The following is a 13,224-nucleotide window of genomic DNA, read 5'->3' as shown; positions in this document are numbered from 1 at the left end:
GTGCTTGACAGAAGTATTTGTCTTTGATAAGAAAAAATAAGGTTTAATCATCCTAAAACAAGATATTTCCTTTTTTTGCAGTGTGTTGTCTGTGGCCTTTGAAACTGGGTTATATTCTGTATTCCCTTTTACTTTTTACTGCTGACTCATAATTAAGGAAGCCTTTGTGTCAGCACCAGTTTATAGCTCACTATGGACCAGTTGAACAGAAGAAAGGGTTGTTACCTGCAACAGCTGAATTTACTATGCAGATAAACCCACATTCAGCGTAAACATAAGAAACACTAATCCTGCTATTTAAAAAAAATGAAATAAAAGATTCCTGCAGTTAAATTCAAAGCACAGATGCATGAAAACAATGTGTTGCTCTGCTTTGAAGTGCCAGCAGATGTCAGTAGAGAGCTCTAGTTATCTTAAGTCTCACAGCAAGTTTTTAATCCTGCTATCTTACTTTCCTCTGGTTAAAAAACACACAGCACAAACTTCATGACTCTGCAAATGAACACTATACATTTTTACAAAGCAACTGGACTTATATTTGATATTCTACTGATATTAAATCACACAATTTTAAACTTTTCTGTTGTTTTTCTCTGTTTGCGTGCTAAAAGGCTCTTTCTCATCTCTCGTTGCACATGGCCCACTATAGCCTACTGACATCATTGACCCAAGGCAGTAGCAGGCTCTGCAGAGTTTGGGATGAGTCACTCCTATCTGAACAGCCCGGCAGAAAACACTACACAGTGGTGAACCGAATCTCAGCCTGTATCTCTCTCTCTGATATGATTCATTACGGATGCTGATGACTGACTGAAAACAGAAATATTGCTCAACATCAAAGTCACCAATCCAGTCCTAGTGTTTTGTTCTCATCCAACGACCAGTACAGAATGACTGGCAGTGTAATTAGTGCTGGGTTCCTCCCAGTCCTTTTGTCCTTTTCCAGAGCTGGCATTGTTTATCTATGTCAAACATGATGATAAGTAGTCTTACTTATTCAATAAACTGCAAATCAAACTTGAAAATTTAATAATGGCAATGCAGTATCATCATATATATAATAATCCAGACCCAAGTTTGATTTATCTTCCAATTTATTGTTGTTTATCGTCGTTCTCTCAGAGGTTTTCTACAAATACACACAAAAAAAACCTGATGCTATGTCCAAACACATTAAAACATTTTCCCCAAAGGCACAACACAGTTTTTCTCTTGGCACAATAACTCCTATGACTGTGTCTGCTTTGTCAGTGTTACACATTTTTTCTCACACAATATTTTAAATTGCAGATTTTTTTTATGTGAATGCATTGCACACACAGAATTACAGATAATCCAGACTTTTACAAAGTATCATACATTTATTTTAAATAGAGGGAAAAAAACTATGTATTTGTGCTGTATCTACTCCATCTAACTTCATAACTGTCTAACAACAGTATTTCCACAGTCATTTTGTCGCTTCATCCTCTCTGTCCTCAGGCCCCAGTAGTCCGCCTGGCTCGACGGTTAGTGTTTATTCGCCCCAAACAGCCAAAATACATTACTGTACATAGCTTTGTGTTTGTGTTCAGTTCAGTCTCTGACTGAACTCAGAACTCACCAGATGCTGCGGTTCTCTCTGTTATTTCTCTCTAACCTCTGTCATTCATAAAACCCCATGATATGCACAATTTTTTTGCTCAAATTTAAACATTTTCAACTCACACAGACGTCTATTCGCGTCCATTCACATCACCTGGGGGCTAATTCGCACCTATACTTGCGTCTTCGCATTGACTTGGTATGAAATTGTGCCACGCAATTCACATTCTGTCTGAACTCACCTCAAGTCCTGTTAATTTACTGTTGTCCATAATCTTTTTCATTTTGAAGGAGATGATATAAAACCTCGTGCAAACTTCCCTTCATAGAATTCGAATTCCAGCATGAAGGCACAAGCTGGTGCTTTGGTGGGAAATCTTCAGATGAGCCAATAAATCTTCAACCCCAACTTAGTATTAACTCAAAAACTTATATGTATAATCGGACTCAAAGAACACACTTGAGACTGACAGAGTTCAATGTGAATAGGTTTACTGTGCATCAAGAGCAATACAAAGCAAACCGAGGCCTTGATCCCGGGACAAAGAACCCAATGCAAAATCATAAAAAATCATATTATATACCTTTCATAACCCCCCTGATGTGGAGCCTAGAAATAGGCCTAGAAATAGGCTCCACCTCACTTCTAACCGTACTCAGAACTATTCTTCCATTGACGGTAAGTTCTTTAGTGACCTTGACGCTTTGGTAATGATCCAGTATGAGTCACCTCGGAAACAATGGTTTCCAACAACTTCTTCAGAAGCTCTGTCTTTGTCATTTCTTGTCATGTTATGTAAAGAAGGCCCACCCTCTGTGACTCACTTTGGCCTAAGACTATTTGAGGAGAGTCAGAAAGCTGATTACATATTTGTAATCTTATTTTTATATAAACATTTCCAGTGGCGTAAATTCAAGGAGAGCAGGGCTGATTTCTCCAGTCAATCTCAGTTAACCCATGACCAGATTTGCCTGTTTGAAATAACCAGCCCATCCTCACAAGAAAAACAATGGTATAGGTCTAAACTTCAGGCCGTAGTAATTATGACCCAGAGAAGTGACGCAGTTCAAATGACGTCAATATAAGGTGACTTGATAAGATGACTTTGCCTCATTAGGAGGAGGTGGGTTGGGTGAGTGGGAAACTTTCCTCCTGCGAGTGTCATGTTTCCGCGAGTCATGACATTTTTTAAACTTTCAGGAAGTATGAACCACATTTCATTTGATTATTTTAACCCAAACCATGATCTTTCCCTAACCCTAACCAAGTGTTTTTGTGCCTAAACCTAACCAGACCTTAGTCACAGCATTGTCACACCATAAAACATCATTATTTTCTAACAGTGATTTGTAATGGTAAACATAATATGAATTTTGGACCTATGCTGGTGTTTAATTATGAGGATGTGTTGGAAATAACACCAAACCGCAGTGAAACGTTGGCATCTTCATTAACTCCATGACAGATGACCTTAGTATGCAGCAAATAACAGTTCATACGCATTCAGTAAAATAATGCATCTAATGTATCCATTAAATTACATTTGGTACAAAGCCGTGCAAATGTATCACTCAAACATTTGTTTGACTGATTTATGAGACAGCCGAGTGCAAAGCCATCTCTATACTACAGATCAACATGTCTTGAGAAATTAGATTAATTTAGGTCTGCTTGAGGCTTGTGAGCCAACATCCTTAGATAGTCACATTGAATTAGACCCTGAGACTTCACTGAATATTCTTCCACCCACTGTGGTGAGAGAAACAGAGAGTAGGAGTGAGAAAGCAAATAGAGAGTGATGTCTTACTAAATAAGGTATTTATCTAGTTCAAATGAGCAAACAAATGAAACCAGAAATAAGAGCAAACCACATATTCCATTTACTCTACACAAGAGCCTCATGGTGATATATTTACTGTAGGCTATATATCAATGGAACATTTAATGTCTTTGTGTGCAGTCCCGTCTCTCATCTGTGCATGGATAAATAACAGATAAATGGGATTATGAGGAAGATAAGAATGCAAAGAGACATGCAGATATCAGTAAGTGATGGTGAGCTATTACTGGGACTGTGCTGTAACAACAAGACTGTGTTCTCATTTCGTCTTGCTTGTTAAAAAAGGATTGTGTACAAAACATTTTGATGGCAAATTGAATATAAATTACACTATATTATTTCAGTCAGCCAATCGTATAGAATGAATTTATTATGTGAATACAGAGCTCAAATAAAGAAGTCGACTCAAATAGAGAACTCAAGTAGATTAGTTGATTATGGCCCCATTACTTCTCACATAAACCACCGTCAGAGATTGGAGAGTGACTAATTAACTTCCCCTCAAAACCCACATTAGATACAGAGCCAGATGTTAGCTGTTATGTAGGATTTACTATTTGTCAACCGGACATCAGCCACCATGTATCTATTTCCCAACAAAGCATTGTAGAGTATATACTATCTAGTCAAGGCTGGATTACCAATTAGGCAACTACCCTGCGACCTCAGACTTTCACAGGCCTTGAAGGCTCTAGGTTAACCATGTGGTGTTTGCGGTAATTTAAATAATTGTAAAGTTATTTGGTAATACTGTATGCACCATTAAAAGAACAATATAAACTGAAATGACATCGGGCTTAAGGTGACGCCTGTATTGATTCATAATCTTGTGGCTCAGTCTTGTAGAGAGAACTTGAGTTTAAATCGAGCATTAGCCTCCATATAATCTCTGTTTTCCCATGTAAACTGTACTGTAAACTAGTTTGTTGTAAACTCACAAAAATTCATGTCTCCCAGCATACAATCACTTAATATGAAATATTATAGTATTAATAAGTTGGATGACCATCAGTGTGTACAATATAAGTTGCAATTATGAGTGCAGCTGGGTGTAGCAGCAACATAAACCATAAAACTGAGCAGTTTAGATGTAAATAATTTAATGCAATGATGTAAAACCCTTGCTTTTGAGTTGACTATTTTCTTTAATGACGAGCTGAATATTGTGGAGGAGACATGAATGTGACTTTGTTTGACAAAAGCTATGTTGTGTTTCCTATGAACACAATACCTAGACCTCGCCGCCTCACTCTGCTCCATGCCAACCAACGATGTCATTGTTGGTGATATGAATATACATGTCGACAACCTCTCTTGTCATTTTGCAGTGGAGTCCTCTGGAATCTGATTGAGTGTCTTGGCCTGAAGCAGCATGTTGATGTCCATACTTACACTTGACCTGGTCATCACTGAATCCACCCCAAATAATAACCTACAGGTCTATGATCAGAGTGTGTCCGACCACAAGATGGTCTCAATGGATTTGACATTCCTGTCACCCCCAACTAAACCTAAACATCAAAAGCCTTTTCAGAACTGGAAAAGCATTGACACAGCCATCATGACTAGGGACCTCCAGCCCATCACCTGCCCAGCTTCTGCATCAGTGGATGAACTAGTGGCACTCTACAATACATCTCTGATTAGTGTCTTTGATCTTCATGCCCTTGTCAAGATGCGTAAGGTCATTTTTTTACACTCTGTTTCCTAGTTCACCCATGACCTATGGAAAAGAAAAACAGCTGGATATGTCCTGGAATGACGCTTCAGCTTACTTTTTTCCATAAACCTGCCTTCCATGAACATCAAAGGACTTACTCGAAGTCCCTTAACAATGCTCGGTCACATTTCTATTCCAACCTAATTAAATAACAATACTGGTGACCCAAAGCATCTTCTTTCCACCTTAGATTATTTCCCGAAGCCACAATCCAATCATCATTTCTAATTGAGGCAACAGAAGAGTGATGTAACAGCTTTATTGACTTTTTCAGAGCCACGGTCAACAACATCCGCTCTCTGATGCCCAGCTCTTCCTTTCTGCCTCAATGTCTCCATTTTACTGGCGTCAGGCAGAGCCACATTGAGGAAATCCTCAGGAAGATGAAACCCTGACCTTGTGCCCTGGACATCATTCCCACAACTCTGCTCAAATCATAGATCCTCTCAGCCCTTTGATCAACAAATTGTCAACCTTCCCTTCAAACTGGTAGTGTTCCATCTTCCGTCAAGGTCACAGTCATCTGGCCCTTCCCCAAGAAGCCCACCCAGGACCCAGAAGTTCTTGCCAGCAACAGACCTACAGTATCTCCAACCTCCCTTTCCAGTCCAAGGTGTTGGAGAAGGTGGTTACTTCTGAGCTTCAGGACCACCTTAAACACAACAACCTAATTGAAAAATGCAGGGTCCCCTTCGCTCCTGATTCTCCTTGACTTGAGAGTGTTGCATTTGACACTGTGGATCACACTATGAGAGTGCCTCCACACTACCATTGGACAGTCAGATTCTGCACTTAAGTGGTTTCAGTCTTACCTTTCCAGTAGATGAAGATGGTAAACCCATGTTTACCATCTACATGCTCCCCCTTGGACGTGTCCTCAGCAGATATGGATGTCTTTTCATTGCTATGCTGATGATACCCAGCTGTACATCAAAACTGCCCCAAGCCTTTCTGCAGCCACCTCAGAACCTGTCTTAACAAGATAAAGGACTGGATGAGCACAAATCTCCTCCAGCTAAACAGCAGTAAAACTGGAGCTCTCCTTATTGGCACTCAACACCAGATTCAGTCATCCCCCATACTTCATCTCACCTTTGATGGCCCCCTCAATCACTAATCTGGGTGTTAGATTTGACCCTCAGCTGACTTTTGATGACCATATTAGACATCTATGCAAAACCTCTCTCTACAATCTCAAAAACATATCTAAACTCAGATGCAGAGAAACTTGTCCATGCCTTTATCTTCTCAAGACTGGACTACTGCAATGCATGGTTCCCTGGCAGGAGCATCCAGAAGCTCCAGTACATTCAGAACAACACTGCCAGGATCCTGATGAGAGTGTGAAAACAGCGACATATAACACCAATTCTGTTTTCATTGCATTGGCTCCCTGTCTCCTTCAGGATTGACTACAAAGTCCTGCTACTCACATACAATCCATCAACGGACATGCACCTCCCTAACTACAAGAACTGATCATACCACAAACCTCCACCCACACCATCAGATCTGCCAGGAGCTTGCTCCTTTGGGCCCCCAGTACCAAGCTCCACACCATGAGACCCCCAGTACTAAGCTCCACACTATGGGGGATGGAGCCCTCTGCTCTGTTGCACCACGCTTATGGAAAAGCCTTCGTAAACATCTGAGGGCAGCACAGACCCTAGTCTCTTTTTTAGAAAAGGCCTAAAAACTTCCTATTCAGGAAGGCTTTTTCATCTTGACTCATATTACTGTTTTCTTGATGATGTGTGTTCTATGTTACTAATGCTGTAGCACTTTGAGTTTCACTATGAATGAAAAGTGCATACAAATTAAATGTATTATTATTATTAGTTAGTATGAACAGCAGGAATGGTTACAGCAAGAAAAACCCATGTCAGTGTTCATTTGAGCACCTGAAAGTTGTTTTAGAACAGACTTGAACAATTGTGAACCTGTCCTTTAAGTATCATTCGCAAACTTCTACATCTTCAATGGTGTTTCCTTGAAATTAAGTTGGTACAGTATTAATTTATTTTCCCAATTAGATTAAGAAATGTAATCGCTACCTGGATTACATTTACTGTTTGTGAGCTAATTAAATAGGGCTAGGCAGTAAACAGGTTGGTGTATCAGTCAGGACACAGGCATGAAGATGAGGGGATGTAATTTCCTCTTTGAACTGTATTGTGTTCCACCGGTATTTATTGGCACAGTTCAACACTCAGTATTGTCGTCACACAGGAAAAACTAAGGATGATAATCCTCACAGGTAAGTGAACCTAAACTATAATGTGGTGCATGCTGAACTTGAGCACTGACTCTTTCTACACACAACAGCAAAACACTAGCGAGGTACATACGTCATCTCCTATAACCAGATAACGTGAGTATTTAGGCGATAAGCACCCAGAAATGTCCAGGCCTTTTATCTATTTACAGATGACATTGAATATTGCAAATTGACGGACTTTGACTCTGTAAGATTATGGTTATGGTTTAATGTCCTGTCTTATGCTTCAAGTCACTGAGGACTTGACCATGATCTTTTTCTAATCTTAACCAGGTGCTGTGAGTGCCTAAACATGATCATAAAAAGTTTAATCACACTCTTGTCGCCACGACGGGATGTTGTATTGCAGGAGCGGATATTCTGACAAAAAAACAAATGAAATATTCTGTCAGTGAATATTGTACTGATACTGATTCAGTATCAACATTTTGCAGTATTTTGTAATGCTTCCTCATTGTGGTGTTAAAAAACATAACCATGGCAGTATTAAGTTTCTTAAAATAGTAGTATATAAATGTTTTTATTTCTAGGAGACAGGGTAGTCATGTTTTCCTGCACTGTAACACCAAACACTGCATCCGTTTTCTGTTGTAATACACTTCCTCCAGTTTAGGAACCACTGTATCAAAGATACAATGCAATGATGGATATAAACTATGAAGATTTTTAAAAGAATCAACTACTTGCGTCTGTTTTCCTGCGTCTGTTTGTCCGTGTCTGTTAATGTCTGTAATGACTTCCTCTGCCTCTTCCTCAATCAGTGGTAAAGTAAATGGCTCCCCAGTGGATTTAACTTTGAACCTAAATCAGGAAGGGAAGACTGTCCTGAGCAAGAGGAAGTCGCTCTCACACATCAGATGGCAGCTTGTAATTGCTCTGGCAGCATCAGGGATGTAGCATTCCTCCTAAGGTAGTAACTTTTGTTTACAGTTTCGACTTGACATTAAAAAAAAACTCCAACGGTTTACCTATTGTGTTTGTGTTTTTATAGTAGTGTTTCCTTGTCATGGAGAGGAGCAAAAATGTAGAAGCTGTAACTGGCATGTGAAGACAAAACTATGTTTTCGATCAAGAATTTAAATATTTATCTGGTTAATTACAACTTCCTTTTCCGCTTGCAGTTGAAAAGTGAAAGAAATGTAAATGAAAGATGCTATCCAGCTGAACATCTCACGGCTGTAATGAATTAGTGCACCAGCCTGGCAAATATTCAAAGAAGCAATTGTAGCAGCTCAACTGCAGCCCATCAGACACACAACCACATCATAACATGTCCACAGAGAGAAAGAGAGAGATCCACAACACATATTTTAACATACAAAACAGTCAGTGTGACCTTGGTTGTAATAATGTACCTACATACAGCCATCGTATGTTCATCCAGTGGTTTAGTGTTTTGTTTGTCTCCTCTTATCTGCAATTTAAGGTTTAAGACTGTTTAAATCTGTGTTGTCTAACAAAATAAAACAGTCTCTAAAACACTGTGGTTACAGGTTGGTGCTGGTTTAGTCTAAGCTCAGCTGCTGCTTCCTGTAGAAATCACCTAAATGCTTCAAGCAGTCATCTGACATTTAACTTAAACTTGCTGTAAACCTTGCTAAACAGAGATTTAACAGCATTCAGTGAAAGTTCAGTCAAGTTCAGTAAAAGGGCACATTTCTACAGCTCAGGTAATTGTAATGCATTTGTGGAATCCCAGTTAACTAGATTATACATGATAAAACATGTCTTGTGTATTGTTCCAGTGTATTAATTACTTCCTCATAAATTACCATCATGGTTACTAAACTGCACTACTGGATCAGGTATTAATGTGTGATGTGAAATACCTGAGCTCACTGGCAATCCATTTAGCTTCTTACATCAGAAAAAAAGAACCCTCTATCATGATTTTGGATGTGAGCCATCCAAATGGAAAACTTCAAAAGTAATATTAAATATAATCTCTGTAAGATGGGTACACAGACAACCTGCACTTGAACTGCAGGTGTTCAAACTTGCATTACCATGGAGTTGCTGACACGTATCAGATACCAGTGTGTATTTGCTTGGGGTGCGTCAAGGATGTGGCATTCCTCCTAAGGTAGCAATTTCAGTTTATAGTTTCCACAGTAACTTGGCATTCAAAACAAATTCCAACTGATTTCCTTTTTGTGTTTGTGTATGTCTGTTTTTATTGGAGTGTGTCCTTGTCATGGAAAATGTAGAAGCTGTAACTGGCATGTGAAGACCAAACTATGCTTTCAATAAAGAATTTAAAGACTTATTCTGGTATATATGTGTATATACAACAGATACTGTATGAGTGTATGTACATTTTAGAAACAGCACCATTGCACATGTATGTAAACAGAGATCTATTTTATTGTATCTATTATTCCTAATTTATCTTATTTTATTTTTTACTCACCCCTCTTTGATGTATAAGTATCTTTCTTCGCTGTTAACTACATTAACTTGTGCTGCTGTGAATTTTCCCTGCGGAGGATCAATAAAGGTACATCTTATTTTAACATGGGTGAAAGCATCTGTGTGGCTCTACCTTAAGAAGAGAGCAATGCTCTCTTCTTAAGGTAGAGCATTGCTCTCTTCTTAAGGTAGGCTAATAATTAAAAAAACATTGCTCTCAGTGAAACTACCCTGGTTAAATAAAGTTAATGGTTTATAAATGATCTGTCACATCTTGAATGGATATTCAGTTCTCCAGAATTGTGTGACGTGATTGTGTTTCTTGTGTGTGTGCACGCTTTTTCCTAGAAACTATGTTCATAAACAACTAAATTGCAACAGCAAATATGTTTTGCTAGAAACGTAATGTTGGCTGAATTAAGTTTTCTCTCGACAAAATGATAAAATGTTAATTAACAAGTTGCAAAAATATTGATACTGAACGTTTGAGTGAAATGTTCAGAGACAACATACCTAGGTTTGTTTGTTTTTTTACCAGAGTTCTGACACTTGTTTAAGGTCAGAGAAAAATCATGGTCTCTGTTTACTACAGAAAGAGTGTGAACCAAAGTGTTTTTGTTGCCCTAAACCTCAACACACACACAGGATGTGCAGCACACCCCCCGCAGTGCAGTGTCAAATGTTTTTACATAGGACTTTATTCATGAATTCCAGTGGGGAAAAAATAGAGAAGAGGAACACTTCCCTAAAAATATTATAATATACACATTTTTGCATAAAATCCTGCCAGGTGCAGCTTTACCACCTTTTCTGCTGTGCTCATTGGAGTCTTCTTTACCTGTCTATCATTCATTATAAGGTAATATAATAGCTCTTTTTTCCCCTTTTTTTATGAAAACCACAAAAGTGGTTGTCAAACTGAGCCCCAGTGATGCTCAGGAAATCCATGGATTCTTCAGTAAAATGAGGATTTTTCTTATCTTGAACGTTTTCTTTAGCTTTTATTGAAAATGACAGACAAGCAATCTATCTTAAAGTGGCGATCGATCCAATAAATTGTCTGAATGACAGTAATTTCAATCAGATGGACCTTGAATGCAAGGTGCACAGTTGAACATCTGATGACTCCCAATATCACAGCACAAAAAGCAAACTATAAAAGGTGTGACTCATACTAAGGTGGAACATAAGACGATTATTTTCAAGGAACTTGAGGTGTGAGAGCTAATTTATATGTCAGATAAATGTCACTGTATTTTCATCCCTGGTTCACTTGCTGTGAAACTGTTTCGAGCTGCTACAAAGTGCTCATCAGTACTACAGGAATGAAGGGTAAGGAAATTGAGCTATTTGGCTAGTTGTGGCTTTATAACAGCCACTTTCAGTTTGTTCATACTTGAAGGTGAATTGGAGGTCCTACAGGCACTGCATATGATCAAGTGTATAGTTTTGAGGATATAGTAGTATTAGTAAAAGTAGTTGTAAATGGGTCATATGTTAGTCCCATCACTCCACAATACAATACACAACACAATTTAATAATGATAATTCAATACATGAAAATTATACACCTTTTTTTACTGTAGGGAGATGAGCAAGGCACTCAACCCCAGATATTCCCCTCCCTGCAGGAGTTACCTTGGTGACAAGTTAATTCCTACCTGGTATGGTGTAGGAAAGGCCAATGTGATCACTTATCAATCAGTAGCAGCGGTTGCCTCAATCATTTCATCACATAAATCAGCTACGATCAAGCCACTGTCACCTCACACGCACCCATGCATTAAAACTCAGAGGCATGCCAAGGTTTGTATGTGTACACCAACCCTCGAAACACAGTCTGTAGATGATAGATAAGGGCTGTCACTTGGCACAGACTCTTTATGTCAGGAGGGATTATGACAGCTCTTATTCTATACTCAAAACTATACACTTGATGATACGCAGTGCCTGTAGGAACTCCGATGAGTGCTCTGAAACTGGAGCAGTCCAGACGATGCTCTGACCATTTCAGATTGAATTTATGAAAACACCCATATTCTTAGCTGAACAATCAGCTGGCTAATGGTTACTTTTAATCATTAACCTGTGTTTGTATAATTTAGTTCACTCTCTGTTGACTCTAGGCTGCTAGTATACATAACATACCTGAGGTATGAAAAGGGCAATGGGAGATGAACCACGAGCTGCGCAGTCGAAAAACATTTCTCCGCCTTTATGTGATGCACTTTTACTAGATGTTTGGAAAGATTTCTCATGTTTCCGACCTTACATGCAAAAAACCTGTTGCACATGTGGCAACGAGCATTGTCAGCATTGACTCTAGTGAAGTGTAAGCAGACTTTTGAGCATTTAGTTCTGTGTGTGTGTGTGTGTGTGTGTGTGTGAAAGAATCATCTCAGCTGATTGAATGGCTACAATAAAAGGCTGGGATACTTTTGAGTGATTATTCAATAAGCAGCTGTGGGAGCTCAGCAAGAGAAAAAAAAAAGTTTCACACAGCAACTGAAATTTAGACCACATTAAACAGCTGTGACTTTCGTCTGCTGGGTGAGGAGAAGCCGTTGCTCGGCTCATTTTCGCATCACTCGCTTAATGTGATAACGAAGGATACACCTTTATCACTCTCCTAAAAAAATGGCAGGATGTTAATTGAAAAAGCCAACAGCAGCTGTATCAAAGGGACAGGGGGAATAAATAGCACCTGCAGAGGGCAATTTTCATATCCGTATCTCACATTATGCTAGTGTGTCATGTGACTGGTTCAGTGTAAAAATGCAAATGTATTACAGAAACTGCAAGTGTGCATGAACAATCTTCATAAACAAGTTCAGATCACTGTGGGAGTGAAGGTTTAGAAAGCCTGAGCTGTCACTGGCTGCGGTTTTAATCGAAAACTCGCATGTCAAAATATCGTCTTAGCATAGCTTTCAGGAGCATGTGTAACAAGGTGAATAATAATAGCTGAGATGAAGACTGCGATGTTGAGAGTTTTCTCAGCATTGTCAACCTGTGCCAAGCACCGCATACAACCAGAGAAGAACAGCATGACTGACTGATAAATGGCTGTTCACTGTTTTAAAACTGCAGTCTTGACAAATTCAAAATAACTGATTTTCCAGACAGGCACCAGCACAACAGAAGTGCCGATATGTAGGATGTGTCCAGTGCAACATAGCCATTAAGAGTAAGGCTTTGCAGACGGCATAATCTTGCATTATTGAAGCACTTTGTGAATGCAATAGCAAAAGAACATAACGAGGAAGGAACATATCCTGCACTGCTGCTATGTTAAGAGATTTTGGTGGCTGTGTCGAGACACATCATTTATAATTTCAGACCTTGTAACTATGTTAAGCATGATGGCTCATAGCACTTCACACTTAAATGGA

General features: G+C 39.1%; 1 long non-coding RNA gene across 1 annotated transcript in view; it reads right to left on the bottom strand.

Annotated features, from left to right (window-relative positions):
* LOC121898700 overlaps positions 1–13,224 on the bottom strand; it is a 34,126-nt gene that overhangs the window by 14,799 nt on the left and 6,103 nt on the right. The window contains exon 2 of the long non-coding RNA XR_006096543.1: positions 5,958–6,114. This is a non-coding gene — a long non-coding RNA (uncharacterized LOC121898700). The remainder of the gene's footprint in view (positions 1–5,957; positions 6,115–13,224) is intronic.

Source organism: Thunnus maccoyii, chromosome 6 (genome assembly GCF_910596095.1).
Source record: "Thunnus maccoyii chromosome 6, fThuMac1.1, whole genome shotgun sequence".
In the NCBI taxonomy this organism is placed as follows: domain Eukaryota; kingdom Metazoa; phylum Chordata; class Actinopteri; order Scombriformes; family Scombridae; genus Thunnus; species Thunnus maccoyii.
This window is presented reverse-complemented; position numbering and strand designations above follow the sequence as displayed.